Source organism: Macaca fascicularis, chromosome 7 (assembly GCF_037993035.2).
Source record: "Macaca fascicularis isolate 582-1 chromosome 7, T2T-MFA8v1.1".
In the NCBI taxonomy this organism is placed as follows: domain Eukaryota; kingdom Metazoa; phylum Chordata; class Mammalia; order Primates; family Cercopithecidae; genus Macaca; species Macaca fascicularis.
This window is the reverse complement of record NC_088381.1, coordinates 102,120,626-102,141,813: the sequence shown is the minus strand read 5'-3', so window position 1 is coordinate 102,141,813 and position 21,188 is coordinate 102,120,626.

The window sequence follows — 21,188 nt, the reverse complement described above, 5'->3', positions numbered from 1 at the left end:
CCCTTGAGCCCCTGTGCTCACGCCTGCTCCCACCCTGAGGAGTACACTTTCATTTTCAATAAATCTCTGCTTTTGTTGCTTCATTCTTTCCTGGCGTTGTTTGTGCATTTTGTCTAAATCTCAGTTCAAAACACCAAGAACCTGGACACCCTTCACTGGTAACAGAAGGGCTTCTTACCAACCTAGTCTTCTATAAGAAATCGAACTGGAAGGATTCAAGAACAGAACTTCTGAACTAAAACAAAATCTTGGAAAGATTAAGGCAGAAAGGCTTCTTTAGTTTGGACTTCATCCTTATTTTCCTTCCAGCCAGGATTTGGATTGATGGAGAGTATTGATTAATATGAAAGATTTGGGGCCTGGTGCGGTGGCTCACAACTGTAATCCCAGTGCTTTGGGAGGCTGAGGCAGGCAGATCGCTTGACCCCAGGAGTTCAAGATCAGCCTGGGCAACATGGTGAAACCCCATCTCTACAAAAACCCCGAAAATTAGTCAGGCGTGGTGGCATGCAACTGTAGTCCCAGCTACTCCAGAGGCTGAGGTGGGAGGATCACCTGAGTCCAGGAAGTCGAGGCTGTGGCAGGCCGGGTCTCACTGACGCAGGCCTCCATAACAACTGTTTCAGCACTGACTGACTAGTTCAGTTAAAAATCAAAAGCTCAAAGAGCCGGTATCCTTATACAAAGGCTGGGATGTAACAAAAGCCCACCAAGAGTTTTGCCTAGGTCTTTCCTGGGCCTTAAAGCAAAATAATGAAGGAATTCTTAACAGGACCTGTTTAGGATTAAACAAGTTTTATTGGCGTTCCGAAGAAACTCCCCAGGCCTCCACAAACTCCTCAAACCTTCCTGATTAGCAGGAGACAAGATAAGGTTAATCACTCCAGCACGTGCACCCATTTAGATTGAGTAAATTTACTGCGGCTCCAGAGGAAGGTCTTCAGGACTCATTAGTTTTAGATGAAAAGAAATTAATTTTATGTGTTTTGATGAATGCACACTTACATGTAGACATATAGCTTAAAAAGTATATAAGCTCTGGAAAACTTTGTCATTTTGAGTTAGTCTGGTGAGAATTTCCAGGCCTTCTCCCTGTAACCGGTTGCAGAAATCTTCTTCCCCAGTTCATCTGCATCTTGTTACTGGGCCATGAGAAATAGCAGCCCGACCCTCAGTTTCATCCGAGAACAAGGCGGCAGTGAGCCATGATCGTGCCACTGCACTCCAGCCTGGGTGACAGAGCAAAACGTAAAAAAAAAAAAAAAAAAAAATTGAGAATGTTGAAGACTGTGGATTTCATAGTTTTTTTTTTTTTTTTCTTTTCTATACAGGGACTGAATTATCTCAAAAAATTAAAAACAGCCAAATTCTCATGTGTCTTCTGAACTGGGTTAATTGCTCTTGGGAGTTTAATTTTAGTTTCTGGGGCCTCTGCCTTGCCAGAGGCAGTGTGAGACGTGGGGTCATCAGCTTTTCCCAGAGGACTTCCTTTTAGTTAAGGGGCTTGTTTGGGGCTGGAAGAAGGAATTGGGGGCAGTGGGCGGCAGGGGAGGGGTAGTGCTTTTTCTTGGGAGTCGTGCTCACAAGGTCTGGCGTGAGTTTTGTGTGTTGTTTATTTACCCAAAGGGGAAAACTGTAGTTATCTAAGGTTATATGCAGGATATTTCCCAAACCCTGGGACAAGCAAGGTTTCCCAGGTAGCTGTTTCTTTCTTTCTTTTTTTTTTTTTTTTTGAGATGAGTCTGTGTCACTCAGGCTTGACCTTGGCTCACCTCTGCCTCCCAGGTTCAAGCAATTTTCCTGCCTCAGCCTCCCAAGTAGCCGGGATCACAGGCATGTGCCACCACACCTGGCTAACTTTTTGTATTTTTAGTGGAGACGGAGTTTCGTCATGTTGACTAGGCTGGTCTCAAACTCCTGACCTCAAGTGATCTGCCCGCCTTGGCTCCCAGGTACCTGTTTCAAAGATGAACAGTTTGTGGCTTATGGAAACTGAAGTCTGGCTCTCTAGGGTAGAGTTTGAAGGGACGTCTTATCTCCTGGTCACGGGAAGTTTTCTTGCAAAAGTGGATCATCTATTGGAATCAAAGCTGTGTACCTCATAGGTTAGAGCCCGTGTTCTGGCCCTTGTATTGTTCGCCAATGTAATAATTACCTGGAAAGTTTGGATCCCTTCAACTCACACACCTCCACTACTCAGGTGTCAACAGGAAATGGGTCTCAGGGTTCTCAAGGTGTGATGCTTTGGGGTGTGGGTGGGACCCACCAATCTGTACTTGTAACAACCTGAGTGGCCCTTAAAGTACAAGTTTGAGGGGATAGAAAGGAAACCTCACCTTCGGGCCACCCCCTTGCTCTTCTCTGGGTGTACTTGTCTGAGAGGCAGTAGTGTCACCGGTAGAGGGGTTGTGACTGCAAGTTGTCCGGGTTCTTGGCATTTTGAACAAAGAATTGGACAAAACCCCCAACAAAGCAAAGAAAGAAGCAACAAAAGAATGAAAGTAGGGATTTATTGAAAACGAAAGTACACTCCACAGGGTGGGAGCAAACCTGAGCGGCGGCCCAAGGGCCCAGATACAGATCTTTTTGGGTCCAAATACCCCCTAGAAGTTTCCCACTGGCCACTTCATGCTCACCTCATTTCAATGAAGTGGTAGCCCGCAATCAGCCTCGTTGTTGAAAGCAGCCAACCAGAGGCTGAAGTTACAAAGGTCACTCCTGTGCAAACCTATCAGAGGCATTTTGCAACCAATCGGAGGCTAGGGTGAAGTTACAGAGTTATGCTTGTATGTACAAACCACAACTGGGCCTGCAATCAGTCTGACTGGTTGTGGACCGCAACCATTCAGAGGTTGGAGTGAAGTTACAAAGTTGCAAAAGAAGACTACACGTGCAATCAGTCTGATTTGCTGTTGACAGCCAATTTCCCATTCGTCCTGCAGAAAAGATCAAAGGGAGTAGCCTCTGGTCCTTTTGTTGCTTAGGTGTGGAAAGTTAGGGTTTTCCTTTTAATTTAGCTCTAGGAAGTCTGCGTGAGGGTTTCCTGCCTCCAGATCCTATTCTCCTGCCTCAGTAGGAGCCTTTTTAAACAAGCCTCTTGTTAACAAAACAAAACAACCTCTAGACAATTTAAATTTAGTAGTTTGTTTGAGCAAAGAATGATTCATGAATCGGGCAGCACTCAGAAAAGATTCAGAGAACTCCAAAGAAGCAGTGATATAGAAAACAAGTTTAAAGTACAGAAATAGGCTGGTTGGTTGCAGCTCAGCCGTTGCCTTATTTGGCCTCGGGCCTGATCAGTTGGCAGCCTGTGATTGGCTGAAGCTGGGCTGCAGACTGGTTGAGACTCAGCTGTTTGTTATTCTCCTAAATTAGGTTTTCAGTTTATGTGCTAAGTTAGGTTGCGGTTCATTACCTAGGAACTGAGTACAGAGACAGCCTCAGATCAGGGGCCTTTCTTATTTAACACTCTCAGGATACATTTTTCTGCGTGAATATGCATTTAATACATGGAATGAAGCAAAGCTGCAAAGGGCGCAGCTTTTCTGGACCTGAAAAACAAGTTGGGTTAAAGCAAGTGAGCTTCCCCCTCCCCATCGGTGTGTATACAATTTGTTATCCCTGCTCCCCCTTCCTCCCGCCATCTGCCTTGGCAATGTGATTTGTTGCTGTGGTGCTGATTGGGGCAGGTGAGGCTTAGTAGGGGCAGTTTATGAAGGCTTGTGTTTGCACACTCTGAGATTTTGGGCCCAGCCTGGGTGCCCCTGAGGACAGGTCTGAACTGGTTCCAGGGGATGGCTTCCAATGCTGGAGCGTCCTGCTGCTCTCTGCTGCCCCCTGGGAGAATATTCTCACACTGCAGTTCCAGGTCAACGGTAAGAAGACAAGGTATTAGTAATTTCCAGGTGGAACAAACTGGTGACTGGGTGTGAAAGAATTTCACTGGTTAGATTCACATATTGAGAAAAACACACAACACACCTAGAGACTATGGAAAAATCCGTGCATTCCAGCCTCTTCATCTGCAGCTTTAGTTCTCACTAAAGCATCCCTACATGTGATTGTTTCTGTTCCTTGTGTCCTGGCTTTAAGATCTCATTTCAAACTCGTCATTCTCCTTAATAATAAAAATCTTGTCAATCCCTTGCTGAAATCAGGTCTGTCCTATTTCTCAGATCTGTTAGTTTGGAAGTCCCATTTATAGAGGTGATAAGATTAGGCATGGCTTGTTCTTTCTGAACCTTAATGCTTCCTTTTCTAAAAGTGGGTGTAGGGTACTGGTTACGAATATGAGCTCCGGAGTCGGGGGGGTCTCAGGTCCTCCACTGAGAATGAGACTAATGCCTACCTTCTGTCATGAGGATGAAATGAGATGATATATACAAAGCACTCTGTGTAGTGTCTGTCTCATAAGCCAATGAATGTTGACTGTTTTGTTATTTCCTAAGTTCTCACAATTCCTTCATTAGTTTGTTCCAGACTCTTAACTGGAATGGTCTCCAAGTCCTCCAGTTTGTTGACTGCATTCTTCATGATTTCTCCAGCGTGATACTCTGTGAGAAACAGCAGACACGCAGACACAGCCTTGATCCGGTGGGGTCACAGTGGGTGGTGGGGAAAATCAGTCTCGGACCCAGTCATGACAGCGGTTAAAGTGAAGTTGCTTTTGGCAGATCACACATGTTCTGCATAAAAGCAAGATCTGCTCTGCTTCCAGTATGTCTAAACACTTCACCTGTAACAGTAAAAACCAAAAACATAAAAACTTTGCACCCTGAGATAAATCAGAAGTATCAGAGTCACGCTGACAGGCCTGGTCCCCCAATAATAAAACATGAATGTGTATTGAAAACTTGGGCTCCTTCCAAAACCAGCCCCCTAACCCCATATTTGCTATGTGGATGTCTAGAGCTATGGCAAGAGCTTTGTGAATATAACAGTCAAGTGAGTAAGTTGCTGCTTTCTCACCAGGAACACATGAAGGGATACTTTATAACTTTGGTAATACTGCACATTTTTCCTTTAAGTCCTTGTTATGTTTTTTTTTTTTGAGACAGAGTCTCGCTCTGCCACCCAGGCTGGAGTGCAGTGGCCGGATCTCAGCTCACTGCAAGCTCCGCCTCCCAGGTTCACGCCATTCTCCTGCCTCAGCCTCCCAAGTAGCTGGGACTACAGGCGCCCGCCACCTCGCCCGGCTAGTTTTTTGTATTTTTTAGTAGAGACGGGGTTTCACTGTGTTAGCCAGGATGGTCTCGATCTCCTGACCTCGTGATCCGCCCGTCTCGGCCTCCCAAAGTGCTGGGATTACAGGCTTGAGCCACCGCGCCCGGCCAAGTCCTTGTTATGTTTTTTATGTAACCAACCAGTCCTTCGGAAGTCTGATTCTCTTGCTCTCTTTGAAGGTGTATTTTTCTTTCCTTTTGTAAATGCCTCTTTCTCTGAGTATTTTGACACCAGTTGTGCCTTGCCTGAATCATAATGAGGTACAATCTCAAAAGATGTTCCATCTGGTCCACTTTGTTATTAGGGTAAGATCAGAAAAAATTTGAAATACTTTAAGAGTGTAAATACTCATGAGAAGTATAAGTACTTTTAGAGTATAAATACTTGAGCATTACCCATGAGAAGTGGTAAAGATGGTATAGTGAGTTCCCATATACCTTTAGTTTAAGATAGCATCTTAACCCTAGCACATTAGCAAACCAGGAAATTGACATTGGTATTAACTAAAGTACAGATTTTATTCAGATTTCACTAGTTTTGATAGGCACTTTTTTAAAAATTTGAGACTAAGTCTTGCTCTATTGCCCAGGCTAGAGTGTGATGGTATGTTCTTGGCTCACTGCAACCCCTCCCTCCTGGATTCAAGTGATTCTCCTGCCTCAGCCTCTTGAGTAGCTGGGACTACAGGTGCATGCCACCATGCTCGGCTAATTTGTGTGTGTGTGTGTGTGTGTGTGTGTGTGTGTGTGTGTGTGTGTGTGTGTTTAAATAGAGATGAGGGTTTCACCGTGTTGGCCAGGCTGGTCTTGAACTCCTGACCTCAGGTGATCCACCTGCCTCATCCTCCCAAGTGCTGGGATTACAGACATGAGTCACCACACTCGGCCTATAGGCACTTTTTTGTGTGTGTATGTGTGTGTGCATAGCTCTCTGAAATTTTATCACATGTGTAGATTTATGTAAACACAGCCACATCCAGGATGCAGACAATTCCATCACCCAAAGAATTCTGTGTTGCTACCATGTTATAGTTACATTTTCTCCCTAACCTGACCTGTGACAACTATTGGTCTGTTCTTCATCACTATAATTTTGTCATTTCAAGAATATTATATAAGTGGTCCATAGAGTATGTAAACATTTAAGATGAGCTTTTTTCACTTAGCATAATGCACTTGAGGTCCACCCAAGTTGTATGTATCAGTATGCTTCTTTCTGTCGCTGAGTAGTATTCTATTGTATGATGTACTGTGGTGTATTTCACCATTCACTTGTTGAAGGATGTTTGGGTTCTTTCCAGTTTTTGGCTATTACAAATAAAGGTGCCATGAACATTTATAGTTTCTTAGTGTGCATGTAAGTTTTATTTTTCTAGGTTTCTGGGTGACCATCTTATGTTACAAATTGTGTTTGCAGTTGTATTTATAACACAGATGGTGTTAAGTTGTGCTTCTTGGATTATCTTGTGTGCGTGAGAAAAGAACAGAGGTAAATTAGTATGTAAGTGATGCATTTAGACCAAGCAAAGTCATATGCTATCATGACATTTGATGCTAATGGTGATTTGACAGTACTTCAAATAGAATCGATTGGTAAGAGAATTGAGCCATCAAAAAACATGTGGTAGTATAAATCTGCCAAACTCAAAAACATTTGTGTGGAAACGTCAATTCCGTAGTTATGTTGTGAAGAGAAGAGTGATTTTGTTCCAGCAGAAAAACATCATCTACCTCATTATATTAAAACAATTGTTCATTTGGATTTTTATTGGTTTTATAGTTTTCTTTTTATTTCATTTATAAATTTGTTTTAATTTTATGACTGTGGACTGGCACATAATCAGTTTAACTACTCAATAAAACCACTATAATATATGTGATATAATAATGGTTGTGGTATTGAATAAAGGCAAGGTACAAAACAAATACACTATATTAAAAAAGCTGTAAAGGTGGGAATTTAAGTCATGTTTTATATTTGTACATATTAATATAGTTGGCATTTTGGATCAAACAGAGGTAAAAATAAAGGTGCTTAAACAAATAGAGAAGGTCTACTTCTCTTATAAAATTCTGAGCTGGTACGTGGTCTAGTAGTCTGGGTCATCTAGATACCCAAGTTCCTTCTAGCTTGTTGCTCTACCTTCTCCTGGATCAGTGCTTCTCAAATTTTAGTGTGAATATGAATTACTTGGAGATCTTATTTAAATGCAGAGTTTGGCATCAGTAGGTGTAGGTTGAGGCCTGAGAGCCCTCATTTCCACAAAGACCCAGCTCCTGCTCCTTCTGCTGGTTCACAGGCCACATTTTGAATAGTAAGGTCCCAAGTACTGCCTTCATTCACATGGTTGAAACAGTTTCATCTCCACTTCACTGGATTTCCAGCTATGGGAAGGGGTCCAGAGGAAGTCGAGGACTGGAAGCGTCTTAATGAGAACATGACCAGAAGTTGTTTGTATTCTCTTCACTTCTCACTGCCAAAACGTGTCATCTGACTGTACCCAGTTGCAAGGGAGGCTGCAAAATGTAAGCTCTAGGTAAAACTTGAGGAATTCTATTAATGAAAAGGAAGGTAGGGAGAATTAATACTAAGGAAATGTTAGCGGTCTCTGCCACAATATTTCATGAGAATTTAAGCCAACACAGGGTTTGTGAGCATTTTTTCCTTTTGAAGAGGTGCATACATTACTTAAGTTTGAGAAACACTAATCTGAAGTATAGTGTGAAGTTCCATTTCAAGAGTTAACAAGATTAAGCATAGCTTGTCCTTAGTGAATCCATAGTGCTTCCTTTTCTGAAATTGGGTGTAGAGTACTGGTTCAGAAGGTGATCTCTGGCGGGGCACAGTGGCTCATACCTGTAATCCCAGCACTTTGGGAGGCAAAGGTAGTAGAATCGCTTGAACCCAGGAGGTCAAGGTTGCAGTGAGCCATGATTGTGCCAGTGCACTCCAGCCTGGACAACAGAGTGAGACCTTGTCCCAAAAATGTTTTTAAAAAAAGGAAAAAGAAAACAGAAAGTGGGCTGGGTGCAATGGCTCATGCCTGTAATCCCAGAACTTTGGGAGGCTGAGTTGGGTGGATTACCTGAGGTCAGGTGTTCCAGACCAGCCTGGCCAAAATGGTGAAACCTGTTTCTACTAAAAATACAAAAAAATTAGCTGGGCATGGTGGCATGCACCTGTAATCCCAGCTACTCAGGAGGCTGAGGCATGAGAATCGCTTGAACCCTGGGCAGCTGAGGTTGCTGTGAGCCGAGATCATGCCACTGCACTCCAGCCTGGGCAACAGAGCGAGACTCCATCTCAGGAAAAAAAAAAAAAAAGTGATCTCTGCAGTCAGAAAAGTCTCAGGTCCACCACTGAGAATGAGAGTAATGCCAGCCTTATGTTGTGGGGATGAAATGAGATGACATATGTAAAGCACTTTGTGTAGTGCATACACCTGTAGTAGCAATCATACGAGATTTTTCATAATCTCTGCTTTGCCTGCCTTTTCAATATAATCTCTTACTATGAGCATACCTTTTATGTCAACTCTTGAATGATTCATTTTTACCTGAGCAAACACTTTCTCACATCCCTGTGTCTTTGCATACGGTATTCGCTTTGTCCTTTGCCATCAGTTATTTGCACCCTAATTAGGGCTGGTTGGCAGAGCAGTATTTCATGGCATAGAGTGTACCCCTCAGCACAGGCAGAAGTTTCGCAAATTTGTGGTTTCTATGGAGAGCCCTCAAGAGACAATGGATGGATAAACACAAATGGTAACTGTGTTGGAACCTCTCAGCCTTCTGTTTTGCTGATGGGGGCCACACTGAATAAGGCCCACATAGCTATAATGAGTTTTGCTGTACAGAGATTCTAGGACAAACCTAGAAGCTAAGTGGCCTGGATTCTATTTGAAGATGTTATTGACTCCTTGGGAAGCCTTAAGACACTCAATTTAATTAACTCCGTTGCAGAATACTGTTTATTTCTTTAAGTTGGAACATGTAACAGGCTAAAGCTTTCCTTTCTTTGAGAATATCCTACAGTTTCCTACAAATAATCAAAACTGAGTGCATGTGTGTGTGTGAAAATAAATATAAAATTCCATTTTCTTTTTTTTGTTTATCTTCCCAGTTGGAATAAAATTCTCAACACATTTTTTTCCTGGATGCACTCATAGTTCAAGTGATGTTCCTATAGGAAAAAAAACAAATCCATAACAAAAATTACCCATAAGATTTAATAAACCCACTGTATTTTTCTGTTCTTTTTCAATTCTATTTTCCGTGTCTTTTCATCCTCTTTATAGCAGGAGCTTATCATTACTTTTCTTTTTTTTTTGTAATATTATTGCTGTTTTGTTTATTTTTTCTGTCTAATTGCCTCATTGATTCATTTACCTAATAAACTTAATGGCTGAATTAAAAATGATTACATGAATGAAAATGTAATCTCCTACAAATCCTCTACTTCTTTGCACAAGGTTTAACTTTTAGAAAAATAAGTACTTTTGGCTGGGCGAGGTGGCTCATGCCTGTAATCCGAGCACTTTGGGAGGCCGGGGTGGGTGAATCACTTGAGGTCAGGAGTTCGAGACCACCTGGCCAACATGATGAAATCCCATCTCTACTAAAAAAATTACAAAAATTAGCCAGTTGTGGTGGCATGTGCCTGTAGTCCCAGCTACTTGGGAGGCTGAGGCAGGAGAATCCCTTGAGCCCTGGAGGCAAGGTTGCAGTGACCTGAGATTGTGCCACTGCACTCCAGCCTGGGTGACAGAGTGAGACTCCATCTCAAAAGAGAAAAAAAAAAAAAAAAAAAAAGGAAAAGAAAAATAGGTACTTTTGACCCTTTCTATTCCATGCCTTTCTTAAGATATGTGCTGGGCTTAAGATATGTGATGTTCTTAAGATATTACCTGGGCTCCATGAGCCAAGTGACAGTAGTCAGCCTGTGTCTGAAAGGGACTTAATCTCTGGCATCTTTTTCTTGTTCAAGTTCAGTACCTGTGTTCTTTTCTTTTTTTTTTTTTTGAGACGGAGTCTCACTCTGTCGCCCAGATGATTGGAGTGCAGTGGCTGGATCTCAGCTGCGTCTCCCAGGTTTATGCCATTCTCCTGCCTCCGCCTCCTGAGTAGCTGGGACTACAGGTGCCCGCCACCTCGCCCGGCTAGTTTTTTTTTTTTTGTATTTTTTAGTAGAGATGGGGTTTTACCATGTTAGCCAGGATGGTCTCGATCTCCTGACCTTGTGATCCGCCCGTCTCGGCCTCCCAAATTGCTGGGATTACAGGCATGAGCCACTGCGCCTGTCCAGTACCTGTGTTCTTTCCCAAGAATGCAGGCTTCCCTCTTTGGATTAATCTGTGTCAATGCCAAGAGCTTTGTCATGGCAAAAGAGATACAGGTGTGAACAGGGAAGTTTTACTATGCTTTTAATTCAGTCAGTTGATCAATATTTATTTAGCACTGTAACATATCAAGAGTATAACCTCTGGTCCCTAGGAGCTTCTGACTTAAGGTGGACAAAAATGATGGCAAGACAAAAAATAATGTTGAAACAGAGCTGCTACCCAGTCCTTGTTCCAGCACTGTTCGTCTCTTGGTGTTCCAGGATTTCCATACTTCCTTTTTGGCATCTTTCAGCAGAGCTGTACATTGCAGCATGGGCTGTCTGGTGGTGGTAAGTCCCTGGGATGTGGTGTTAGAAGTATCTCTCTGGTCTTCCCTGTGGTGAGTGATAAGAAAGGGAGTTGAGGGCCAGGCGCAGTGGCCCATGACTGTAATCCCAGTACTCTCCGAGGCAGGTGGATCACTGGAGGCCAGGAGTTTGAGACCAGCCTGGCCAACATGGCAAAATCCCATCTCTACTAAAAATACGAAAATTAGCCAGGCATGGTGGCATGTTGCCTGCAGTCCCAATTCCAGCTACTCGGGAGACTGAGGCAGGAGAATCCCTTGAACCTGGGAGGTGGAGTTTGCAGTGAGCCGGGATTGTGCCACTGCACTCCAGCCTGGGTGACAGAGCAAGACTCTGTCTCAGAAAAAAAAAAAAAAAAAGAAAAAAAAAGAAAAAGAACGGGAGTTGAAAATTCCTTGTGTATCCTCTCTGGAGGTAGAGAAAAGCACATCGGTTTTGGAATCAGGCCTGACTCTGTTGTGTAACCTAAGGGTAAGATTTTGGCCTCTCTGAAATCTCAGTTTCCCATCTGTAAAATGGGGATAATAATAACAGCCTCATAAGGCAGATGTGATGATTAAGTGAAAAAATGAATGTAAAATGCTTAGAGCAGTGCCTGGCATGAAGTAGGTGCTTACTTCGCTCCTCGTCCTCCCAAGCCTCCAGTGGAAACTTGTGCTTTCGGAACAGTGCCACATTCTCTCTGGAAAAAAAGCTATGTTATTTGTTAAGCTGCTCCAATGGCTCAGTCAATAGACTAAGAGTTATAGTCCCCAGAGTCAATCGACCTATTGTTATTAAATTGCCTTGGCCCTGCTAGTTTTGGGAGTTGTCATTTTGCACTGTTACAGATTTACAGTTTTCTTCCAACCCTTCTCTTGCAAATGTTGTTACTCGTTCAGGGCACTAGATGGCGCCATTTCACTAGGTATCGATAACTTTCACAAACGGACCCCTCTGTCCTGCATTTTTTAAAAAAGAAGAAAAAGAATTTGTATCGCATGCATCAGTATAGCCATATATTCCAGCACATCAAAGAAATACGTTTACATTGGTGTTTCTTTCATTTATAATAGGGAGAGTGTGAGGCTGAGAAAGCATCCAGAGATGCACACGATTTAGTTCCATGGTTTAGTAGAGCAAGAAAACTATGGAGTAGACTCACAGGGAAGCCACAAATTTAATTGAAACTGGAAAATGAAGTGAATGAGGTAAGGTCAAATAAAAGTGGATTACTTGGTGTTTAAAGAATGGATAAGGTAGGCTGGGCACGGTAGCTCAAGCCTGTAATCCCAGCACTTTGGGAGGCCGAGGCAGGCGGATCACCTGAAGTCAGGAGTTCGAGACCAGCCTAGCCAACATGGTGAAACCCTGTATCTACTAAAAATACAAAAATTAGCCGGGCGTGGGGGCACGGGCCTGTAGTCCCAGCTACTCGGGAGGCTGAGACAGGACAATCGCTTGAGCCCGAGAGGCGGAGGTTGCGGTGAACCGAGATTACACTACTGCACTCCAGCCTGGGAGACAGAAGGAGATCCCGTCTCAGAAAAAAAAAAAAAAAAAAAAAAAAAAAAAAAAAAAAAAAAAGGATAGCTAATGCCATGGTAAGCTCTAACAATGAAAGGGTTTCTAGGGAAGATAAGCTACTATTAATCTCCACTATAAGGAAGAATAGAACAAGAAGAAATGGACTTATATGACTACATGAGAGGCGTAAGTTAGCTACAAGGAAGAATTTCTGGAGCCAAGGCAGTGTAATATCACAACCAGGAAAATTATGAAAGTTTTTTTTATTAATATTAAAAACAAAGTAAACAAGAACTTAGCATGTACAGGTTGGTTTATTTGCCATTCTACTAGAAGACGGAGGAAGGCTCTCTCCTTTATTATGATGCTTATTTGAAGCCTGGCATGACACAGTATAGGACAGTAGTCTTGTGTCCCAGTGGTGCAGGCTGGGACTCGATATGAGCTAACAGGATTAGCAGTGTTTTGAAAAGTATCCCATTATTGTGTGTCCATATATCGGTATTATATTAGAGATCTATAGGAGTTGCTGGCATTTTTTTTCTTGGTTTCTAAAATACTTATGTAAGGGTTGAGCTAGAGGGAGGAAAAAAATCACTGGTGAAGAGAAAATCAAAGATCTCTTCATTGGCACTGTTTTTTGAACCTCTGTCTTGTTACTTATTTTTTTTTTTTTTTTTTGAGACGGAGTCTCGCTCTGTCGCCCAGGCTGGAGTGCAGTGGCTGGATCTCAGCTCACTGCAAGCTCCGCCTCCCGGGTTTGCGCCATTCTCCTGCCTCAGCCTCCCGAGTAGCTGGGACTACAGGCGCCCGCCACCTCACCCGGCTAGTTTTTTGTATTTTTTAGTAGAGACGGGGTTTCTCCGTGTTAGCCAGGATGGTCTCGATCTCCTGACCTCGTGATCCGCCCGTCTCGGCCTCCCAAAGTGCTGGGATTACAGGCTTGAGCCACCGCGCCCGGCCTTGTTACTTATTATATGATCCCTCAGACTGTGGTTTGGTTTTGTTTATTGGCTATTCCTTATTGATACCTGTAATATCTTGTAGATGAATATGGAGATTACATATTTGTGATTATACACCAAGTCCACAAGGGGGCGCCAAACTCGACCTTCTCCCCAGAGTCACGTAACAGTTCATGTGGTGTCTATCCTGGTCAGTCTCCTTTCTTCCTCTCCTGCCCCAGGGTACCATCAGTCCTCCTCCCGAGGTCCCATGTTCATCCGGGGAGAATGCTTCATGTATGCCTTTTCAGGTTCTTCAGATCCTCATAGCAAATAATAAGACACTAAAACTTTCCATTGCTCACAGTGACTGCCCCTCACTGCTTAACTTAGCTGCACTATCCTAACAATACTATATCTTTCCAGGCCGGGCCTCAAGTGGCTCATGCCTGTAATCCCAGAACTTTCGGAGGCTGAAGTGAAAGGATCCCTTAAGGCCAGGAGTTCAAGACCAGCCTGGGCAGCATAGCAAAAACTCATCTCTACAGAAAATAAAAAAATTAGCCAGGCACACTGGCATGTGTCTGTAATCCCAGCTACTTGGGAGGCTAAGGCTGAGGCAGGAGAATCGCTTGAGTCCAGAAGTTCAAGGCTGCAGTGAGCTGTGATTACACCACTGCACTCCAGCCTGGGTCACAGATCGAGACCCCATCTCTTAAAAAGAAACAACTATATATTTTCTCAGGTCATCTGCCAGGAAGGGGTGAGGTGAAGAAATAAAGATATTGGTGATGGAGGATTGGGATGAGGTGGAGAAAATTTAGTCTAGCCAGATTTTTCCCTTGCTGATTATAAATGCACTGCATGTTAATTGTAGAAAATTTGGAAAAAGATATAGAATAGGGCAAAAAGCAAAATTATTTGTAATTCTACCACTTATAGATAACTACAGTTAATATTTTAAAATATTTTCTTCTATATAGCTATAGAAATATGGAGAAACTGAGGCAACTGTTTGTAGAGAGCTGATCTGAAAGGTTATCCAGGGGCTAAAAGAGCAAGCATGATCTGTGGATCAGCGGGCAGAGAAAATCTGTTCTCAGAGAGAAAAGTCAGGCAGGGGTTTAGAAAGAAAAAGAAATGAAGGTCTCTTGATCTCAGAGAGCAATAGAAAAAGCAAGAGTGGCTTTCTGGATATGTATAACTATTATGTATAAATTAAAAAAAGAATGACTTCCTGGGTCTCCTGTGCTTTTCCTTTTCCCAGTTCCTAGGATTAGGACTTTTGAGCCACGACAGTACCTGTCTTAGGTGCTGTGAGTAGTTTCTCAGTAGCCTTTCAATAGCTCAAACAAGTAGGTTTTCTTTTCTTGAAATCAAAGACCTCTGACTGGAATAGCAACATGAAGTAATAGGAGCTTAATCATTACTGCTATTGACAACCTTATGGAAAGTGCCTTTTTCATTCCACCACTCACTGGAAAGCACAATACTGATGCTCTGCCCAGGGCCTTTTTGTACTATTCCCTTTAACCAGATTCAATGTGCTTTCACTTCCAACAGCCCATACCTATAACCCTTCTTTTTGTTTTTGAGGTCTGTCCACCTACTGGAACCCACCTTACATGCATGCATAAAGGGCACCTGCCTAGAAATTTGTGCCCCACTGGTGGGACCACTAACCAATGACTGGTTATGGGAATATGAAGCCCTAGCCCCCTTTCCCTGGGCTGGAACGACTCTGAAGCCTGACTTACTTCCAGAGTTCTGCAGGATCATGCTGAAGCTACCAGCTGTGGACTTTGAGACTGAACTGGCAGTAGGCAGCGTCTAAGGTGGTCCCCAATGATCCCCGCCTCCTTATATTCATACTCTTGTGTAATTCCCTCTCCTTGAGTGTGGGATAGACAGGGTGACTTGCTTTTGACCACTAGTGTATGGCAAAGGTGTGGGGATGCCACTTCCATGATTAGATTACAAAGATTGTGATTTCTGTCTTGTGAACAGACTATTTCTTTCTCAGGTTGTACGCTTTGGTGAGGCAAGCTTTCTGGCAGGGAACTGAGGGGAGCCTCTGGCCAACAGTCAGCAAGGAACCAAGACTCTCAGTCCAACAACCCGTATGCAACTAAATGCCGATCATAATCATTGAGTGAGTGTAGAAGTAGATCCTTCCCAGGTTGGGCTCTTAAATGAGCCTGGATCAACACCTTGATTACAACCTTGTGACAGGCCATGAAGCAGAGGACTCAGTTAAGTTGTGCCTGGGTTCCTGATACACAGAAACTGAGATAATGAAGGTGTATTGTTTTTAGATGCCAAGTCTTGGGGCAATTTGTTAATATAGGTTAATACAGTACCTTGCTTGGTTTCTTCCCATTACCTGTCTTGTTTCCCCCATTCTCTTACCAGTTTTTCCTGAGATCCCTTTCTTAACAAAGCACTTGCATGGAAACTTCCCTAAGATAACTGATTGAAGGCAACAGATTCTAAGGGTGGGGTTCTAAAGTAGGATAACTTATCAGCCAGTTGACAACAGGACTATCACTGCAGTAAGTGGAGTGTTGCAGGCATATAGTGGCCTTGCAAATGCTAAGACTTTTATCTGTGATGAATTGGGACGGGGATATAGGTAGAAGGGATGTTCAAAGACAGTTGAATTAATTGGTTGATTTGGGGTGCTTACTGCTGTACTGAAGAGAGAAAATAACAAGCTCATTTCCAAAATAGAGCATGGTGTGGAATTCTGAAGACCTTTAATTCAGCAGCCAGAAGGCAGAACATGCTTAAGATAAGGCTTAGGATCTGAGTATAAGTGTAGCAGAACTTCAGAGAAGACTGAATTAACAGGTTTTTGCAAGTCAATGTCGTGATAGGGAAGGTCTAATACCCTCAGACTTGGAATGGGGACAGTTGGGTGCACTAGAGGACACTGGCCTCAGAGTCCCCCTGTGCTCTTGAGCCTATGGAAATGGACCATTTCCTTTTGCTAGAGGATAATAGCACTTATCCCTTGTCTGAAGACTGTGTAGAGGCTGTAACTGAAGCAGATGCTTTATGTGCTGTCCTCCTGATCTACTCTCATCTCCCTTCCTGGCCATTAGACTAACAAATATTATCATGTCACAACTCAGGAAGTGCTGGTCCTGCTTAGGGAGAAAGGAGCTGAACTGTAGGAGCTGGCTAATGTAAAGAGGCATATTAGCCTGGGAATGGCTCTTGAGAGTGGTGGGCTGCTAGTGTAGACTACTGTATGGAGTTAGATGAGGAGAGAGATTATTAATATGAATATATTATTGTGTGATTTAGGATTTAATGTTCTGGCAAGGGCTCCTGGAGACAGTCTCAACTATGCTGCTAAATGGCTCCTGGAACATTGAAAAAATCATGGCCCACATTAAAGGAGAAAGAACTGCCTTGGCATATTGTCAAGCAAGGAGTCAGAAGTCCCACAGTTGATTACTGTGTCAGTTATCAACATATTGTTTCTCAGCTCCAAATCCCCCCCTCCAATTTTTCTTTTCTGCTCTGTGATTTTGGTGCTAGATTATATAATTATTTTTCCTTTGCCATCTGGTGCAATATTAGGATTTATTGATAGAGGGTACTGGAGGGATACTGCAAAGTATCAGGAAGGAGGCATGTCTCTTCCTGGTTTTGGTGTGATTTTTTTTCTTTTTCCTCTGATGGTGTGGCTGCTAATAGTGGGCGGAGGCCCATTGACTCTCATTCCCCTGCAAGCTTCTGTAGCACTCCAGCAGGCTGCTTCCCATGGACCTCTAGTCCACCAGAACCTCAGCAAACTGCACTGCTAAGGGTAGGAGGGTGCCTGCAGGGTTCTCTACCAGAGGCCAATTTATTGTGATGTCATTAGGAATAAAAAGGATATGGGCATTCCACTGGAATATTGCTTCATATATCTGGCAAGGAAAATACCCCAACAACCCAGACCCCCTGAAACCAAATTTAAGATCTGGTGGCCAAATACTTGACTTGAATCACCGCAATGGAGAGTTATGGCTATTCACCCATTTCCCAGACCTAAGCCAGCTCAAAGACTGAGAATCCCTTGCTTGAAGGGTAGCTTGTTCCCTTGAGAAGAACCTTGCAATGTTGCCACAAGTTTATATTATATATTCCCCCAAGCCTTCCTCAATGGGACCTGTGGCCATTTACTAGTCACTGTGCACTGAAGAAAAGGCAATACCTAAACTTTTAAGGTATTACTAGACACTGGCTCTGAATTGATGTTAATTCCAGAGGAAGCAAAATGCTACTGTGGTGTAGCAGTCAAAGTGGGGGCTTATTGTGGTCAAGTGGTAAATGGAAACTTTAATTAATTCCAACTCACAGTGGCCCAGTTGATCCATGAACCCTTCCTGTGGTTATTTTCCCACTTCCTGAATGCCATATTGGAATAAACACACTTGTTACTGTCAGAATCCCCATCTGGCTCTGTGACTAAGTAGGAGCTTTTGGAACTTCCCTTCCCTATAAATATAGTAAACCAGAAGGAATATTGTATCTATTTTAAATTATATATGTTATTGCCTCCCTTAAAGAATTGAAAGAGGCAGGGTTTGTGATACTTATCACATTAACAGGTTTTTGCAAGTCAATGTCGTGATAGGGAAGGTCTAATACCCTCAGACTTGGAATGGGGACAGTTGGGTGCACTAGAGGACACTGGCCTCAGAGTCCCCCTGTGCTCTTGAGCCTGTGGAAATGGACCATTTCCTTTTGCTAGAGGATAATAGCACTTATCCCTTGTCTGAAGACTGTGTAGAGGCTGTAACTGAAGCAGATGCTTTATGTGCTGTCCTCCTGATCTACTCTCATCTCCCTTCCTGGCCATTAGACTAATAATTTGGATCAAATATTATCATGTCACAACTCAGGAAGTGCTGGTCCTGCTTAGGGAGAAAGGAGTTGAACTGTAGGAATTGGCTAATGTAAACAGGGATATTAGCCTGGGAATGAACTCATCAGTTTTGCTCACGCATAATTTGGATGGATCTTGGAGAATGACTGAGAATATTATAATCTTAATCAGATTGTGACTTTGTAGCTTCTCTCTCAGATACAGAATTTTTACTGAAATAAATCAGTAAAGCCCCCTGGCACTTGGCATGTAGCTATCAACCTAGCTAATGTTTTCTCTCCATACCAGTTTGGAAGAACCTCCAGAAGCAGTTTGCTTTTACCTGGAAGGGCCAAGAGTACACCTTCACTTTTCTAGGCCCCTGACTGATAGCCAAACTGTTTTCCACGGTCCAGGAATGCAGGTGTATCTTGGGCTTGGACAACTTTTCTCTTTACATGAACTTGATGACCAGGTGTACTCACCAATATCTTCCCCCTGGTGTTAAGAGGAGACATATGCATACACTTATAGGAGTGGGCAAAAAGTGTCAGTATCTTTTTATTGTACCTTCATGCTCACTAGAGAACATCCACTGCAGAAGAGTCGTGGTCAACCAGGTTGTCAGGACTCGTCCAGTAGATGTCAGCTAGCCTTTGTCCTTGGTCACCCAGTGTTTCCCGGGGGCCTATAAATGGATAGCCATGGTGGCAGAGATAGAGGTTATCTTTGTGTTGAGTTCTCTTTCACCAAGGCTGATCTAGTGACTGCCACTGCTGACTATTTGAGCTGCTGGCAGCAGAGATTGAGTCTGAGCCTTCAGTATGATAAACACATTGAGGAGACCAAGCCGACTTGGTCACAAGTTGATTGTGTCAGATCCCTTTTGCGCTTAGAAAGGGCAACAATTCTTCTTAACTGGAATGAATCAAAATGTATTCTAGGTATGGATTTGCCCTTCCTGCCTTCAGTTCCTCAGCCAGTACCATTATCCACGGGTTCACAGAGTGTCTTTGTTTTTGTTTTTCGAGACAGGAAAACACTCTGTCACTCAGGCTCTGTCACTCAGGCTGGAGTTCGGTGGTGCGATCATGGCTCACTGCAACCTCTAACTGCTGGGGTCAAGTGATCTTCCCACCTCAGCTTCCCGAGTAGCTTGGACCATAGGCATGTGCCCCTACTCCCAGTTAATTTTTTTTTTTTTTTGAGATGGAGTTTCGCTCGTGTTGCCCAGGCTGAGGTTCAGTGGCACAATCTTGGCTCACTGGAACCTCTGCCTCCCAGGTTCAAGCTATTCTCCTGCCTCAGCCTCCCAAGAAGCTGGGATTACAGGTGCCTGCCATCACACCCAGCTATTTATTTATTGATTTATTTTTGTATTTTTAGTAGAGACAGGGTTTCACCATTTTTGGCCAGCTGGTCAAACTCCTGACCTCAGGTGATCCGCCTACCTTGGCATCCCAAAGTGTTGGAATTACTGGCGTGAGCCACTGCGCCCGGCCCCAGATAATTTTTAAGATAAGTTTTTTGTAGAGATGGGACTTCACCAGGTTTCTCAGGCTGGTCCCGAACTCCCTAGCACAAGCAATCCACCTGCCTTGGCCTCCCAGAGTGCTGGGATTACAGGCATGAGCCACTGCACCTGGCCAGAGTGTCTGATTTACTAACATGGGATCCAACATATGACACAGACCAATGTATGACCACATGTTAGAGAGAAATGACAATTGGACATATGATCGCGAAGTCACCGATCTTACTGGGTATTGCATAGTATGCTAGTTGGCTGAACAACCTTGGAATAGCTTTTGGAAGGTATAGTCAAAGTGTCACCTTGAAGATGAAATCTGCAAGATTGGAACACTGTCCTTTAAGGCGTAGTATTTCTTTTGAGTCAATGGCCATTAGTGGTTTTGTGTAGAATGAGTCTGGGTTCCAAGAGGTGGAGGAAGGGGTGGAAGAAGCTCACCATCAATCCCAGTGACCTACGTGGGAAATTTGTGCTTCTTGTCCTACAGTGTTACGTCCTAGCATTCTAGAGTTCTGCTTTCCAGAGGGGAATACATCAGGATTCTCAGAATTCTACTAAACCTAAAACTCTACCTTGTCATTTTATGCCTCGCCTCTCATGACATGAGATCAGGCTTAGAAAGGAGTTATACCGGCAGGAGTAACTGGCCTTGATCATGGGGGGGTGGGGGTGCTTTCCCATAATGGGGATAGGAAATAGTATGTTTAGAAGGAGATCCACTGGGATCTCTTGATGCTGTCATGTGACAAAGGAATTATAGCTGCTGTAGCCTGCCAAGGGCATGGTAACCAGGAGTTCAGGACCCCTCAGAGTTGGAGATCTAGGTCACTCACCAGGAAAGCAACCTAGACCAGCAGTTGTGTTAGCCAAAGGGAGTTCCTGATACATGTCAGGAACCACTGCAACAGTGAGAACTGTGGCTTTTTTCTGTGTATGTGTGGCAGGATCTTGCCCTGTGACCCAGGCTGGAGTGCGGTGGTGTGATTATAGCTCACTGTAGCCTTGATCTCCCAGGCACAAGCCATCCTCCTGCCTCAGCCTCTCAAGTAGGTGGGACTACAGGCATGTACCACCATGCCTAGCTAATTTTAAAAATTTTTCTGTAGAAATAGAGTCTCCCTATGTTGCTCATGCTGGTCTCAAACTCCTGGCCTCAAGCAGTCCTGCCTTGGTGTCTCAAAGTGCTGGGATTACAGGAATGAACCACTGCACCTGGCCTATAGCTTGTTTTACTAACTTCCTTTTGTAAAAAGGATCATACTAATAAGATCAAACTTAATCATAAGAATAATAATAATTTATAGAGTTTATATATTCTCAGCACTGTTTTAGGTACTTCACATTTGTAAACTCAATTCTCACACAACCCTATGAAGTCGTTAGTATTATTATGATAACTTTATAGATGAAGAAATGGAGACCTAAGCTGAAGTAA